This window comes from Salvelinus sp. IW2-2015, linkage group LG4q.2 (genome assembly GCF_002910315.2).
Source record: "Salvelinus sp. IW2-2015 linkage group LG4q.2, ASM291031v2, whole genome shotgun sequence".
In the NCBI taxonomy this organism is placed as follows: domain Eukaryota; kingdom Metazoa; phylum Chordata; class Actinopteri; order Salmoniformes; family Salmonidae; genus Salvelinus; species Salvelinus sp. IW2-2015.
In genome coordinates this window covers 17782297-17799738 of record NC_036843.1, presented here as the reverse complement: position 1 = coordinate 17799738, position 17442 = coordinate 17782297, and the positions used below count along the sequence as shown (strand labels likewise).

Genomic DNA, 17442 nt, shown 5'->3' with positions numbered 1-17442 from the left:
CCAGCGACTGTCTGCATCCAGAGCCTCCAGCGGGGTTCCAGTCCAGAAGCTCCTGCAATGATCACAGTCCGGAGCCGTCGGCGAGGATCCACGGTCCGGAGCCTCCGGCGACGATCACGGTCGGTTCCTCCGGCGATGATCTACGTCGCGTTCCTCCGGCGACGATCACGGTCCGGTTCCACGAAGCGAGCGGAGCGGGGTCTACGTCCCGAACCGGAGCCGCCACGAGGCTAGATGGCACCCGGATCCTCCCCTATAGGAGTCAGGTTTTTCTGGCCGGAGTCCGCACCTTTGGCGGGGGTACTGTCACGCCCTGACCTTAGAGAGGCCTTTTTATTTCTCTATTTGGTTAGGTCAGGGTGTGATTAGGGTGGGCATTCTAGTTTTTCTAGTTGGCCTGGTATGTTCCCAATCAGAGCAGCTGTCTATCATTGTCTCTGATTGGGGATCATATTTAGGCAGCCTTTTCCTACCTTGTTTTGGGATCTTGTTTTGGTACTGTGCTGTTGAGCCCTACTAGATGTTACATTTCGTTTTGTATTTGTTTTTTTTTCGGTGTTCATTTAATAAATAAAATGTACGCTACCACGCTGCACCTTGGTCCGATCCTTCCATCGACGAGCGTAACATACACCTGTATTTGGAGAGTTTCTATATTCTTCTCTGCAGATCCTCTCAAGCTCTGTCAGTTTGGATGGGGAGCGTTGCTGCACAGCTATTTTCAGGGCTCTCCAGGAGTGTTTGTTCGGTTTCAAGTCCGGCTCTGGCTGGGCCACTAACGGACATTCAGAGACTTGTTCCAAAGCCACTCCTGCGTTGTCTTGTCTGTGTGCTTGGGATCGTTGTCCTGTAAGAAGGTAACCTTCGCCCAGTGTAGATCGTGTGGAGGAGGAGGACGGACCAAAAACGCAGACATGTGGAACATATAACACATCTTCTTTTATTATAACGACAAGATGAAGCGATGAAACGAAACACTTATACAAACTATATCAAAAACAACAAACGACCGTGAAGCTACCGAAGCGGCAAGTGCAACACACAAACTAATTTCTTCAACACTAGACAAGTTCCCAACGTACAGCTGAAACAGACGGTTACCTATAATAATATATGGCTCCCAATCAGAGACAACCAATAACCAGCTGTCTCTAATTGAGACCCATTCAGCAACATAGACCGACTTCTAGAACCTACAACTCAACCATAGACACAGCTAGGATACTATACTGACAACATTAAACCCAACTACTCTAATAAACCACCCCTAAACCTTACAAACCACCTAGACACCTACAAAAAAACAGCATTACATTCCCATTATTCGACACTCCCTGAAGGTCGCTTAACTAAGAATAGATGGTTGAAAAACAAAGAATACGTAAGTTCGCAGGGGCGTGGACATAACTCTCTCCATCCTAGCTTAAAAGGTGCGATACTTCGTTGGCGCCACGCAGCTATCAAGTCTGTTATGAGGAATATCAGTTTACTGGTGGGCCTATGCGCCCTGCATCGTCTAGCTTGGCGGTTCTGCCTGGGCTAGCTGTGATCGCTGGTAGCCGACACACAGCGCCCTACTCAATAGTTTCGAGCTACCTCCTGCTTTCGCTAGCTCGCTACCAATATTGGCGCGAGCCCTCCCACATTAACGGCCCTACTGGATTACAGGTGCAAGCACCGGACTAAGGGGCAGCACCGAGACTAAGGGTCTAGACACCGGAACGTAAAGGCAGGCAAGCACCGGACTAACGGTGGCAACACCGGGACTAAGGGTGGCAATGCTCGACCAGGTATTTAAGGGGTCAGCACCAGTGGATAATGGGCTATGCAGCAGTGGATAGAGGGGCAGCTCCGGATGGAGATGGACCCAGGCTAGTCTCCGTGTGAACAAATAAGAGGACGGATCCTGGCTGGGGAGTTGAAACGGCCTCCTGTAGGGCCTTTCGAGGATCCTTGTCTGTGGATGCGGGGACGTCTTGGCGGAATGCGCTGGCTGAACCGCGGCTCATAGCTGGCTTGACGGATCTGACTAGCTCAGGGCTGGCTGACGGAGGCTGGACGCTATGGCTGGCTGGCGGGTCTGGCAGAGCCCTGTCTGATGTGGGGGCTGCGGCTCTGGCAGATCCATGTCTGGTTAAGCGGCTCTGAGTGGTGGCCATGCTCGCTGCCCGGCTCTTGGCTGGAATCTTGCCTGCTCGACTGACGGCTCCCGGGACCTAGCCAGACGCTCGGCTGAGAACGAAGCTCTTGTGGCTGGATCGATGCTCGCTAAGGAGCGGCGCTAGCCCCTGGCTCATCGGGCCGCTGAACGGGACTCTGGGACGGGAATCCAATGGGCTCGCCTCGACGGCTAATAAGAGGTGGGCAGTGGCTACGCTGACGGCTCTTGGCTGTCATGGGCTGGCGGAAAGGACGTCGCGGCTGATCCGTTCTGGCGGAAGCGCTCTGGCGAATGATCCGGTTCTGGACGGAAGAGGCTACGTGGCGTGAAATACCGCTCAGGCGGAACCGGCTCTGGCTGAATACCGGTCTCGGAGAAGGCTCTGGCTGATAACCGGTCCTGGACCGGGAAGGTCGGCGTGGCTGATCGGGTCTGGCGAACGCGTCTGGGCTGATCCGGTCGTAGGGTGGCGAAGGGAAGGCTATGGGCTGATGCCGTCCTTAAAGGCGGAAGGCTCTGCTGTCCGAGTCTGAAGCGGGAAGCTCTGGGCTGATCGCGTGGTCTGCGCGAAGGGCTCTGGCTGATTCCGGTCTGCGGAAGGCGTCTAGGCGGCTGCCTGGTCTGGCGGGAAGGCCGGGCGTAGCGGGGGCTTGCCTGTTCTGGCGCGGAAGGCGTCTTAGCGGCGCCTGTCTGGCGGAAGCGGTCTAGCGGCTCCTGTCTGGCGGGACGGCTCTGTAGGCTCGATGGCGAAGACGGGCGGCTTTGCAGGATCCTGGTCTGGGTTTGGCGGCTCTGGCAGATCCGGTCTGGGTTGGCGGGCTCTGGGGGCTGGGTCATGGGGCTCGCGTGGAGCGGCTGCTGGGCTGGTCGAGTGGCTCGGGCTGGACCGCGGTCTGGCTGGTCATGGGCTTCGGGGGGCTGCACGCTCTGGGCTGTGCATGGCGTCGGGCTGACGGCTCTGGGCTGTCGATGGGGCTCGCTGACGGCGTCTGGGCTGGTCATGGCTCACGGGGCTGACGGTGGCTCTGGTGGTGTGCAGGGGCTCGCTGACGGCTCTGGGCTGGTCATGGGCTCGCTGACGCTCTGGCTGGTCATAGGCTGGCGGAAAGGCTCTGGGCTGATTGCCGTGTCTGGCGAGAGCTCTGGCGTGATCCGTTCTGGCGAAGGCTCTGGCTGATCGCTCTGGCGGAAAGGCTCTGGCTTGATCCGGTTCTGGCGGAGGGGCTGCTTCACAAGGTCATCCGTGAGTGCCGCGTGCCGTTTGCTGAAACCACCTGGCTCGTAGCCGATTCTGGCTTCCTGACATAACCGATCTAATTTTTTACCCCGGTCCAATCACGGCGAAGGCTCTGGCTGATCGGTGTGGCGCGAAGGCTCTGGCTGTGATCCGGTCTGGCGGAGGGCTGCTGGCTGATCCGCGGGGGGGGGTTCTGGCGGAAGGTCTGGCTGGGGATCCCGGGGTGCTGGCGAACGGCGCATTGGAGCGCTTCCTAGAGTATCGCCAGGCGGAGACACGTCATAGCGAGCTCCTATAGTCTTGGAGCAAGGAGATTGGGCATCGGTAGAGGCGACTCCTGTCTTAGGCTGGAAGGTAGGGCATTCTAAGCGTGTTCCGTTGGCATCGATGGTCCACCGCTCTCCGTACGGCGTCATGGACTAAGAACAGCTCGGTTGGGACGTGAATAGTGTGCAGCCTCATGCAGACGGGGCGAAGCATCTCTTGATCAGGATACCTCTGCCTGAAAATACAGGTACGTTGGCGTCAGCCGTCTGGATGTTCAAAGACACGCGCTATTGGCCAGTACCGGACAGCCATCCAGAACCAGCACAAACGCCTTCTTGGGCACTGACGCCCCAGTTCCAGGAGTGCGCTCGGCGTCCTTGAGGTGGGCTCTACCGGTCCCAACACGGTCACCGCTTGTGTGCAGGTGGGGTGCGTTCTCGTCCATGTGCCCCCGGCAGACGGGCATCAGGCGCCGTTGGGCAGACGGGCAGTTCAGGCAGCCGCTTGGCAGACGGCAGTTCAGGCGCCGCTTGGCAGAGTTTACACCCAGTACGGGCTGACACCACGCTACTCCAGGACGGTGCGCCAGTGCCGCGTTCTGCGCACAGGAGACCCGGCTAGTTCTTCCTCCACGCCACGCCTTCCGCCTGTCGCCCTATGTTGGTGCGTTCCTCCAACCGGCGCAGTTTCAAGTGGCGCTCCCACGTAGTGGCATACCCCCTCTGGCACCACCGCAACGGCAGAGACGCACTGCGCCTAGGCCTGGTCGTGCGGTGTCTCCAGACCCGGTTTGTTCGGGCAACTGGAGACCTCTCGCCCGCAACTCGGTCCTGAGAGTGCGTGCCTCAGCCCCGGAGGGGGGACCGGCTGATAAACCACCCATTTTCTAGGACACGCACCTTCAGGCGTATCCAATACACAGCCCCGCAACCAGGCGCCTATTAGTGTCCGCCGCCTTTTGTAACAACAACAGGAGAGAGCTACCCGAATCTAGGGGGCCTCTCAAGCTGCTGCTACTATAGGACTGGTGCCCCGTCTTCTGGTGTGTTCGTTGTTTGCTGATGTTTTGTTTGTTTTGCTGTGTGCGCCGGCTAACCAGAAGCACGGGTACTAGCGGCTTGGAAGGTTATGCGTTGGTCCTTAGCGGGTAAACCTCCAGTCAGTCCGTGCCCACGCACCAGGGGTACCACACGTGCCCTCTCAAGGGGCTGAGGCACGCCCACCGGCCCGGCTCTAGCTGCCGTCTGCCACCGAAGCGGTGCGTGAAGGTGCCGGTCGCCAACCGGGCCCTTGAGACTGGCCCGTCTGGAGAAGGCCCAAAATGCGAGGGCCCCGAAAGCCGTGGTACAGCCGGCCTCCCTGAGTCTGCCAAGCCCACAGGGGCAGCGCTTTGCGATGAACTCTGCCGTGCCCAAAGCCCGGCTGAACTTTGCGGGCCGTGAGGTGCGGGAACTGGATGGCGTACTGGGCTGGAGACACGCACCACAGGGAGAGTGCGTGGAGGAGGAACAGGGCTCTGGAGACGCACTGGAAGCCTGGTGCGTGGTGTCAGCACTGGTGGTACTGGGCTGGGAAACACACACCACAGGGCTAGTGCGAGGAGCAGTAACAGGACGCACAGGACTCTGGAGACGCACAGGAGGCTCTTGTGCGTGCTGTAGGCACTGTCTTAACCAGACGGCTAGCACGCACCTCAGGACGAGTATGGAGAGCTGTTCCCGGTGAATTAAATCACCAACACGTTCATTCGGACGGATGCCGTGCCTCATGCACCAAACCAATACATCCCTCATAACTCTCTCCTCCAATTTCTCCATTAACTCCTTTACTGTCTCTGCGTCACTCTCCTCCAAATCCGCCCTCACCGGCTCCTTACGGTAAGCAGGAGGAGTTGGCTCACGTCTCCCGACTGACCCAACTAAACTACCCGAGAGCCCCCCCCAATAAATTTTGGGGTTTGACTTACGGGCTTCCAGCCTTGTTTCCTTGCTGCCTCCTCATATCTCCGCCTCTCTGCTTTCGCTGCCTCCAGCTCAGCTTTGGGGCGGTTATATTCTCCTGGTACTTCGCGGTCCAGAATTTCCTCCCAATTCCAATAGTCCTGTGTAGGTGGGTCCTGTTGTTGTTGCACACGCTGCTTGATCCGATGTTGGTGGGGAATTCTGTCACGATCGTGTGGAGGAGAGACGGACCAAAACGCAGCATGTGGAAAATAAGCCATCTTTCTTTATTATAACGACGAAGATGAACATGAAACGAAACACTTATACAAACTATACAAAAACAACAAACGACCGTGAAGCTACCAACGCAAGTGCACACACACAAACTACTTACGTTCAACATAGACAATTCCCCACAAACAGCCTAAAGCCTATGGTTACCTTAAATATGGCTCCCAATCAGAGACAACAATAACCAGCTGTCTCTAATTGAGACCCAATTCAGGCAACCATAGACTTTCCTAGATACCTACACTCAACCATAGACACAGCTAGACTACTATACTAAACATAAACCCAACTACTCTAATAAACCCCCTAAACCTTACAACCACCCTAGACACTACAAAAAACACATACATTCCCCATGTCACACCCTGACCTAACTAAAATAATTAAGAAAACAAAGAATACTAAGGCCAGGGCGTGACACCCAGTCTGAGGTCCTGAGCGCTCTGGAGCAGGTTTTCATCAAGGATCTCTCTGTACTTTGCTCTGTTCGGAGTCCCTACAGCTGAAAAACATCCCAACAGCATGATGCTGCCACCACCATGCTTCACCGTAGGGATGGTGACAGGTTTCCTCCAGACAAGATGCTTGGTATTCAGGCCAAAGAGTTCAATCTTGGTTTCATCAGACCAGAAAATGTTGTTTCTCATGATCTGAGAGTCTTTAAGTGGCTTTTGGCAATCTCCAAGCGGGTTGTCATGTGAGTGGCTTCCATCTGGCCACTCTCCATAAAGACCTGATTAGTGGAGTGCTGCAGAGTGGTTGTCCTTCAGGAAAGTTTTCCCATCTCCACATAGGAACTAGAGCTCTGTCAGAGTGGCTATCGGGTTCTTGGTCACCTCCCTGACCAATGACCTTCTCCCCTGATTGCTCAGTTTGGCCGGACGGCCAGCTCTAGGAAGAGTCTTGGTGGTTTCAAACTTCTTCCATTTAAGAATGATGGACGCCACTGTGTTCTTGCGGACATTCAATGCTGCAGAAATTTGTTGGTACCCTTCCTCAGATCTGTACCTCGACACAATCCTGACTCAGAGCTCTACGGACAACTCCTTTGACCTCATGGCTTGTTTTTTTTCTGACATGCACTGTCAACCGTGGGACCTTGTATAGACAGATGTGTGCCTTTCCAAATCATATCCAATCAATTTAATATACCACAGGTGGATTCAKATCATGTTGTAGAAACATCTCAAGGATGATCAATGAAAACAGGATGCACCTGAGCTCAAATTTGAGTCTCATAGCAAAGGGTCTGAATACTAATGTAAATAAGGTATTRRTMTTWTTMTTTTTTTATAAGTTTGCAAACATTTATTAAAACCTGTTTTCGCTTTGTCATTATGGGGTATTGTGTGTAGATTGCTGAGGAATTTGTTTTATTTAATGCATTTTAGAATAAGGCTGTAACGTAACAAAATGTGGAAAAAGTCAAGAGGTCTGTAAATGCATCATAATTCAGAAATCGCAMTGGCCCAACTCTCTAAATATATGTCTCTGACTGTAGCTAGCTTGCAAACCTTTTTGGGGGAAAGTGCTAGCAACAARATGAAGAATGTGCATTCACGGGTAGGTAATTAGAGTCTATTGATCCTCCAACCTTTGCAATCTCAGACACCCAGCACACCTGTCCACAAGAGATTACAACCTRGTGACAGTTATTTCTGAATTGGATGCAGCTGGGGGAAAAAAACACTACATTTATGAATTTAGTGGAAACGTGCCCATGGTAAGAAGTATTTGCTGTTACACCTCTGTAATTACAGACTGCAACCACCAGTTACATGTTGTTATTACAGTGTAACTATAAATTATTACAATTAACTGCAATACTTGTTATAGTAATTATACATTTACATTATACAATGTAAATGTGTTACCGAAAGTGTTACCGATTCTTGAGTGATAGGATAATACAGATTCTATTATTCCTAATAACTGTCAAACTGAAATTACAGTTGGACTATCAATTTAATGGCCCCTCCTAAAATTARAATTTGGGGGTAAGTCTGCTGTTTGGCTTTTGGCCCACAATCAGGCATTACAATCAGAACCTCAGATTCATTAGCTAGCCAAAATACTGCACCAATTAAAAAATTCTGGGGCTGCCTCTCGTGCACGTTACCTCGAGCCAATTCCTCGTAGTGTCGCCACTCCGCTCTAGCTGCCTCCAGCTCCTCTTTCGGACGGCGATACTCTCCCGGCTGTGCCAAGGGTCCCTTGCCGTCCAATATTTCCTCCCATGTCCAGGAGTCCATTACACGCTGCTTGGTCCTTTGGTTGTGGGTAGTTCTGTAACGAACGTCGTCGGGAGAAGGAGAAGAGGACCAAGGTGCAGCGTGGTAAGTGTCCATATTACTTTTAATAAATACGAAACACTTGAACAAAACAACAAAACGACAAACGAACAGTTCTGCAAGGTGCAATACACAAAACAGAAAACAACTACCCACAAACACAGGTGGGAACAGGCTACCTAAGTATGGTTCTCAATCAGAGACAACGATAGACAGCTGCCTCTGATTGGGAACCATACCAGGCCAAACACATAGAAATACAAAACATAGAACAACATGGAACACCAGACATAGAATGCCCACCCAAACTCACGCCCTAACCAATCAAAATAGAGACATAAAATGATCTCCAATGTCAGGGCGTGACACAGTCTTTGTTTTAATATCATACCAAGACAAGTAATCGACCCAGACCCATTGATGTGATCACGAAGGAGGAAGAGGAGAGACGCACAAACTCACACACACAGAGGGTCCCTTGACAGACAGGGAGTGTTAAAATCATTGCTGCTATCGTTTCAGATGGGTAAAGTGTAAATACCTGGTTTGGATGTTTTTTGTGTGCTTCAGGCGATTCAATGCATTTGGTTTATTTTAGTATTTTTGTTTCTGTTTTTTTGATGTTATGTTTCGATTTTAGGTTTTCTAAAGCAAGGTGAAAAGGTAAGTAAAATGTATTTGTAACAGTGTGGGGGCTTGGTGGTATAGACTCCAACTCTGAGCTTGTGGCATAGCTAGTGCATACCATGAAATATCCTCCAATCCATGGCCAGTCACGTTGACAATAGTTAAGAGGAGTCCTGTGATATTTGGTTTTCAAAATCACATGTGGGTAACTAACCTCACAGTAATGGTGGGGGGGGGGGTGAACTCTGGCTTTATATGGTCCTAGAGTACTGCCACTGTTCATTGCATAATACTACATATCGCAATATTATTTTCTGACAATATTATATGGATATTTGACTCCAAGGATTGATATTTTTTACTCTAGGTAGTGTTAGCTAGTGCTAGTCGGCTGTACCTGCGGCAAGTTTTTTTATTTCATCCTATTGCTTGTTTTCAGCACTTTTATTTCCCTGACTGATCAAAACTCATTTTCTCATGCTCTCTCTTGTCTCTGCAACAGACATATAGTGAGAAATATGTTTGGTTCATCAAATTGCAATAAAATCGCAGTATCGAATCGCAATACATATAGAATCGTGAGAATCGCAATACATATTGTATCGACAGTGAGAGGAGTGGACAGTGGAACATAAATTATGTGACTTGAGTCATGTGCAAATGTTTTGAAAATATTATGCAATGAACAGTGGCAGTACTCTAGGACKATATGAYGCTAAACGCCATAGGATCAATGTGTTTACAGTTAGAGTTAGTTTTATCAGTGCATCAGTTGAACAAATAAACAAATTGCGGCAAGTGGAAAATCAAACAAATGTAGCTTCAACTTGAAACATACAGTACAGAGCTGGACCTCTAGTTCAGTGGATCAGACTGCAACCATTTTTGCATCATATCAGCCAAATCTTTACATGTTATTGTCTTACTACAGTGTAATTGTCATTGCATTAAAATCTCTGTGATTTTAGTATTTYTTGCTGAGGAAATCAGTCGATGTTTGGGATCTGAAGCATTTCAAATCTTCTCAATCACAATCATGACCCTCTGATGAAGCAAAGACACTTACTAACAGCAGCATCTTTGRAGATTTGAACACGTCARACAGTTCAGTTGTGAACTCCCTGGGCTCGTACATCAAATAGAGCAGGGAGATAGCCTGCTCTCCTGGAGGGAGGAAACACACACGCACACATGCACACACACACACACAGTGAATGATTGCCATGGTAATTAGTGAGCAGGGCTGTTCAATTTGGGTCCTGGAGGGCCGAAATACTTGTGTTTTTTGTTTCTACCTGGTAGTTAATTGCACCGAATTAGTCCCTTTTAAGAAGGAGAGAATGAAAACCAGAAGTGTTTTGACCCTCCAGGAGCGATATTGAACAACCCTGGTTTAGAGAGACATTAAGATATACAGTGGGGAGAACAAGTATTTGATACACTGCCGATTTTGCAGGTTTTCCTACTTACAAAGCATGTAGAGGTCTGTAATTTTTAATCATAGTTACACTTCAACTGTGAGAGACGGAATCTAAAACAAAAATCCAGAAAATTACGTTGTATGATTTTTAAGTAATTAATTTGCATTTTATTGCATGACATAAGTATTTGATCACCTACCAACCAATAAAGGAATTCCGGCTCTCACAGACCTGTTCATTTTCTTTAAGAAGCCCTCCTGTTCTCCACTCATTACCTGTATTAACTGCACCTGTTTGAACCGTTACCTGTATAAAAGACATCTGTCCACACACTCAATCAAACAGACTCCAACCTCTCCACAATGGCCAAGACCAGAGAGCTGTGTAAGGACATCAGGATATAAATTGTAGACCGCACAAGGCTGGGATGGGCTACAGGACAATAGGCAAGCAGCTTGGTGAGAAGGCAACAACTGTTGGCGCAATTATTAGAAAATGGAAGAAGTTCAAGATGACGGTCAATCACCCTCGGTCTGGGGCTCCATGCAATATCTCACCTCGTGGGGCATCAATGATCATGAGGAAGGTGAGGGATCAGCCCAGAACTACACGGCAGGACCTGGTCAATGACCTGAAAGAGCTGGGACCACAGTCTCAAAGAAAACCATTAGTAACACACTACGCCGTCATGGATTAAAATCCTGCAGCGCACGCAGGTCCCCCTGCTCAAGCCAGCGCATGTCAGGCCCGTCTGAAGTTTGCCAATGACCAACTGGATGATCCAGAGGAGGAATGGGAGAAGGTCATGTGGTCTGATGAGACAAAAATAGAGCTTTTTGGTCTAAACTCCACTCGCCGTGTTTGGAGGAGAAGAAGGATGAGTACAAACCCCAAGAACACCATCCCAACCGTGAAGCATGGAGGTGGAAACATCATTCTTTGGGGATGCTTTTCTGCAAAGGGGACAGGACGACTGCTCTCGTATTGAGGGGAGGATGGATGGATGGGGCCATGATTCGTGAGATCTTGCGCAACAACCTCCTTCCCTCAGTAAGAGCATTGAAGATGGGTCGTGGCTGGGTCTTCCAGCATGACAACGACACCAAACACACAGCCAGGGCAACTAAGGAGTGGCTCCGTAAGATGCATCTCAAGGTCCGGAGTGGCCTAGCACGTCTCCAGACCTGAACCCAATAGAAAATCTTTGGAGGGAGCTGAATGTCCGTATTGCCCAGCGACAGCCCCGAAACCTGAAGGATCTGGAGAAGGTCTGTATGGAGGAGTGGGCCAAAATTTGAGTTGAGTTGGCAGCAATACAAATATCTTGGAACTATAAGTGACTCTCAAAACTCTCCTGGCCTGCAAACACAGATATACAATAAGGGAGAACAACGACTGTATTTCATGAGGAGATTAAATAAATATCAGGTCAATAAAAGAATAACAGCCATATTCTACACACACTTTGTTCCTAGTGTTCTCACTTTCTTTTGCCAAGCCTGGTACAATCAACTATCCATTGCAAGTAAAAACCAACTACACAAAATTGTAAAGCTGTTAAGCAAAATCATTGGAGTTAATCTCAAGAACATGGAACCGCTGTTCTTGGAGAGAGCAGTGAGGGCAGAAGCGAGAATTACTCCCGACTGTTACGCGGAGTGGAACAGGGMAACCCAAGAGCAGAGTCAGARGAGGAGACTGGGATGAAGTAARCAAGGTATTTATTGAAACACAGGGGGGAGATGGAGTGCAGGTCAGGGGAAGCTCGGGCGGTTGCTGGAAACCAGGTGCGGAGGCTGAGGCTGGAGCGAGAGGGGTTGAGACAGGGTAAGCAGGTCCGGAGGGCAATCCAAGGGAGTAGTGGAGTGGGGAATCCAGGACAGAGTAGCAGGATGACGAGACATGGGACTGGAAACAGGGACCAGAGTCAAAGCAGGCAGAACTGTAGTGGAGAGGAAAACAGTGTCAGGCAAGGAAAACAGGCACAACAGGATCTGAATAGTAACAAACGGCTAGAAACGTAGACTGACTGAGCAGAYATTATGATCTGGCAGCGTGGAAGTGGCAGGGCTGAGMATTTGTAGAGGTCTTGATTATGGAATAGGTTGCAGCTGGTGGGGATCTGCTCTGACTCCAGCACACCTGTCTCCGCCCACACAACCACACASAGAGAGAGAGAGMGAAAGAGTACTGGGGGAGTGGCGGCAGGTCAAGGAAACACAGGATGAGCAGTAGAGGGCGTTGTAGGAGCAGATGTCACACCGACCTTTACAAACRGAATTACAAACTGTATCGACATGTGTTGTCTGCTGTCGTTATTGCTTGTGATTTATGAATGCATTTATGCACCTATTGGTGATCCTGTGCTGTTGTTTGTYGAGATGCAAGATGAATTTCCCAAAAGGGACACTCAATAAATAATTATTATGAGATTGCCTTATTATTAAAGAATTACAAAAAATTGCTATGTACTGTTCTACTATAGCTATCTAATAACCTTGCTAGCTACTTCAGTGGATGTTGAACACATTTCTACCTGCAAATGAACACATTTCTAGTGTTAAATGTGTTAAATTATAGCCATGATATAAAATTATAATTAACTTGGGGCTCGTTGCGTTCTCTGGAAAATAATGCAACTCTGTGGAAGGTCAGTTTCATTCTGCTAGCGCATCATGAAACACACCTTGCAAGTCATAATTTTTTTTCTATAGAATGCATAGCCCCTTTTTATTATCTCTTACATAACTGACAGCCTTGGCCATAGACAAAAGTACATTGGGTTTATTATGTAAAACTAAAACTAAATGCATGCTATTCAACCGATCACTGCCTGCATCTGCTCGCCCGTCCAGCATCACTACTCTGGACGGCTCTGACTTAGAATACGTGGACAACTACAAATACCTAGGTGTCTGGTTAGACTGTAAACTCTCCTTCCAGACTCACATTAAGCATCTCCAATCCAAAATTAAATCTAGAATCGGCTTCCTATACAGCATCCTTCACTCATGCTGCCAAACATACCCTCGTAAAACTGGCCATCCTACCGATCCTCGACTTCGGTGATGTCATCTATAAAATAGCCTCCAACACTCTACTCAACAAACTGGATGCAGTCTATCACAGTGCCATCCGTTTTGTCACCAAAGCRCCATACACTACCCACCATTGCAACRTGTACGCTCRCGTTGGTTGGCCCTCACTTCATACTCGTCGCCAAACCCACTGGCTACAGGTCATCTATAAGTCTCTGCTAGGTAAAGCCCCGCCTTATCTCAGCTCACTGGTCACCATAGCAGCACCCACTCGTAGCACACGCTCCAGCAGATATATGTCACTGGTCACCCCCAAAGCCAATTCCTCCTTTGGTCGTCTTTCCTTCCAGTTCTCTGCTGCCAATGACTGGAACGAACTGCAAAAATCTCTGATGCTGGAAACACTTATCTCCGTCCCTAGCTTTAAGCACCAGCTGTCAGAGCAGCTCACAGATTACTGCACCTGTACATAGCCCATCTATAATTTAGCCCAAACAACTACCTCTTCCCCTACTGTATTTATTTATTTTGCTCCTTTGCWCTTCACTATTTCTATTTCTACTTTGCACATTCTTCCACTGCAAATCTACCATTCCAGTGTTTTACTTGCTATATTGTATTTACCTCGCCACCATGGCCTTTTTTTCCTTTACCTCTCTTATCTCACCTCATTTGCTCACATTGTATATCGACTTATTTTTCTACTGTATTATTGACTGTATGTTTTGTTTATTCCATGTGTAACTCTGTGTTGTTGTATGTGTCGAATTGCTATGCTTTATCTTGGCCAGGTCGCAGTTGCAAGTGAGAACTTGTTCTCAACTAGCCTACCTGGTTAAATAAAGGTGAAATAAAATAAAATGTTCAGTACCATAACTGTACATAAATGTATTAAACATCTGTTCATGTATGGATGACAAACTATACATCAACATTGAGTTGCTCATGGGTATTTAAGATACATTATTCAATATGCAGGAGTAGGCTTACATATTCCAGAATTCAAAAGAAGATTACATGACGAGACAGGGAACGTAAACACGTAAACACATTCAACATTGTATTTGGGTGGCAGTCAGTGCACAGATGCTGTATTGCTAATACTGTGAAGGCCTACCATACTGTATATTTCAAATGGGAAAACAATGGCATTAGCAACTCTTTTGAAAACTCTCGGCTGACCAGCTCAGTGTTGAGACAATAACAAAGGCCAAAACTGCTTTCAGAATACATTTGCCAAAATCGGGGTGTTCCCCAACGATGGAAGAGGGGCCTGAGTGAAAAGGTTTGGGAACCGCTGGGCTAGGCTACACACCGCTGTCTGCGTTGAGCTCTGCTGTGGTGCACATTATAGACTATTTAATTCCCTTCATCTGAACATCAGAGTGTCACCAACAATCATGCTTGGCAGTTCAGTGGCCACAGTGTAAAAGAGAGAAAATAAAATATTTGAGAATACATTTATTTGGGAATATACAGACATCATCTCCAAACCAGCCCCCCACTCCCATTTTTATTGCGGATTATATCAAAAACGACCTCTCCAAAAGCCATATGTTGGAAATCCGTCGCAGTGACGGAGAACTTAAACTTCTGCATGATGGCCTTGTAGCTGGAGCGGTCAGCATTGCTGGAAGGATGGACACTAGGCTGGTCGCACATGGTTTCAGCAGGAAGAGGTAGGAGGAACGATCCTTGATCAGCTCCTCGTCATTCTTTTGGTGCTTCGTGATGCTGCAGATGTACTATAGAAGTCTTGAAACAGCTCATAGCACACCTGGACAGAGGAACAGAGACTTTAAGGGCCTGTTTCCAGACCAAGATTAAGCCTAGTTGTGGAATAGAAAGTGTGCTCAACGGAGAATCAACATTTCATTTTTTGGGGGTCCAGGAATAGGCTTAATCTGGGTACAGGAAACCATTCCCTAATTGACATCTGCTTTGCATGCTTTTTCAACATGGAGATMCTGTCCTGCAGCACTGATYAGACAAATCAAACAGATCTGATATCAGTCTAAAATTAGGAAATAAATCTGGACAAAAACAAGCATAAAAACAGAGCGAAATTATCCAGAGAAATGTTGGACTTGGATGTGAGAGACATATGTTACCTACAGAGTTATATGTACATACAGATGTTGTTTGAACTTTGAACTCTGTATTGTACTGTCATGTGCATGTGCTGCCTTCACCTTCACCTATACATGGATATTGAACTGAGTTAGGCAGAGGTAGGAGGGAGAGAGAAGAGGGAGCATAGACTGTATAATAATACAAAGGGAAGAAACTATGTGTCTCACAAGCAGACAGTAGCCTACATCAGATCAGTCCTCTGTTTGAGCTTAGAATRTTCTTGGAGTTCCATTGAGATAAAATGAAAAGAAATGTCATATACTCTACTCAGCATTTAGGTCTATCATATCTTATGAAACTTGTTTTCTTTCAAGCAGAATGTCAGGTAGATTGATTGATACTATTACAATTCATAATGTCACTGGTAAGGACTGTTTCACAAAAGGTTGGTCTTACTGAAAATGTACAAGCAACATAAATCAAGTAGAGCCTATGCTACTGAAAATAGCYACCCTATTTCTTCTAAAAGTTGAATGAATAGCCTAATAAGCAAACATGTGTAAGTGAACATGTGTTTTATAATGCCATGAGTGGATCGTTGTCTCACTGTACCTTTGCGATGATCAACTGTTGATAAGCAGGCGTTACAATAAACGTGCTGGTCATGTAGAAGAAAATAACCGGCTGAATGTTCGGTGAATGTTCGGACCCGGTGTCCCCATGTTGACATATACTTATTGAGCCCCTCTTGTGAAAACAGAAGAAGGCAAACCCGATTCGTGTAACAGAAATGCGAAAGATAAGGTAACTCACGCTTCAGTAGGAGTCAATTTCACAAAATCCTAAACCCTAAACCTCAACTAAATGTAGCAAGTTGAGGAGAATWAACTGCTTGGTGTAACCCTGGATTGTAAACTGTCATGGTCAAAACATATTGATACAACAGTAGCTAAGATGGGGAGAGGTCTGTCCATAATAAAGCACTGCTCTGCATTCTTAACAACACTATCAACAAGGCAGGTCCTACAGGCCCTGGTTTTATCACACCTGGACTACTTCCCAGTCATGTGGTCAAGTGCCACAAAGAGGGACATAGGAAAATACAGTTGGCCCAGAGCAGTATGGTTGTACACGGAGAGCTAACATTAATAATATGCATGTCAATCTCTCCTGGTTTAAAGTAAAGGAGAGATTGACTGCATCACTACATGTCTTTGTGAGAGGTATTGACATGTTGAAACCACCGAGCTGTCTGTTCAGATGACTAGCACAGAGTTCAGACACCCATACATACCCCACAAGACATGCCACCAGGGGTCCCTTCACAGTCCCCAGTCCCCAGAACAGACTTTGGGAAATGCACAGTACTAGAGCCATGACTACATGGATCTCTATTCCACATCAAGWATGGGGCATTCTACCTGCCCTCCAGGACACCTACACCACCCGATGTCACAGAAAGTCCAAAAAGAWCATCAAGACAACAACCACCGAGCCACTGCCTCTTCACCCCYCTATCATCCAGAAGGTGAGGTCAGTACAGGTGCATCAAAGCTGGGACCAAGAGACTGAAGAACAGCTTCTATCTCAAGGCCACCAGACTGTTAAATAGTCATCACTAGCACCTTAGAGGCTGCTGCCCTATACACAAAGACTTGAAATCACTGGGCACTTTAATAATTGGAACACTAGTCYCTTTAATAATGTTGAAAAATGTTGCACTACTCATCTCATATGTATATACTGTATTCTATTCTACTACTATTCTATTCTATTCCGACATTGCTCGTTCAAATATTTTTATATTCTTAATTCCATTCCTTTACTTTAGATTTGTGTGTATTGTGTGTATTGTTTGATATTACTTGTTAGATATTACTTGTTAGATATTACTGCATTGTTGGAGCTAGAAACACAAGAATTTCTTTACACCCGTAATAACTGCATGTGACCAGTACAATTTCATTTGATTTGATTTACATGTACATTGTAACGTTTCAAACACACCGACAGCGTCATTGCATTTTGCTACACCCTAATTATATTAATTTCCAATGAAACGCTGCGTTTACCTTGTAGCATTGCATTGCATT

At 47.5% G+C, this 17442-nt stretch overlaps 1 pseudogene; it reads right to left on the bottom strand.

Moving 5' to 3' along the window:
- The window catches only part of LOC139027629 (proton-coupled folate transporter-like), a 39330-nt pseudogene extending 24392 nt beyond the window's left edge, over nt 1-14938 (bottom strand).
- Between the last annotated feature and the right edge of the window lie 2504 nt (nt 14939-17442).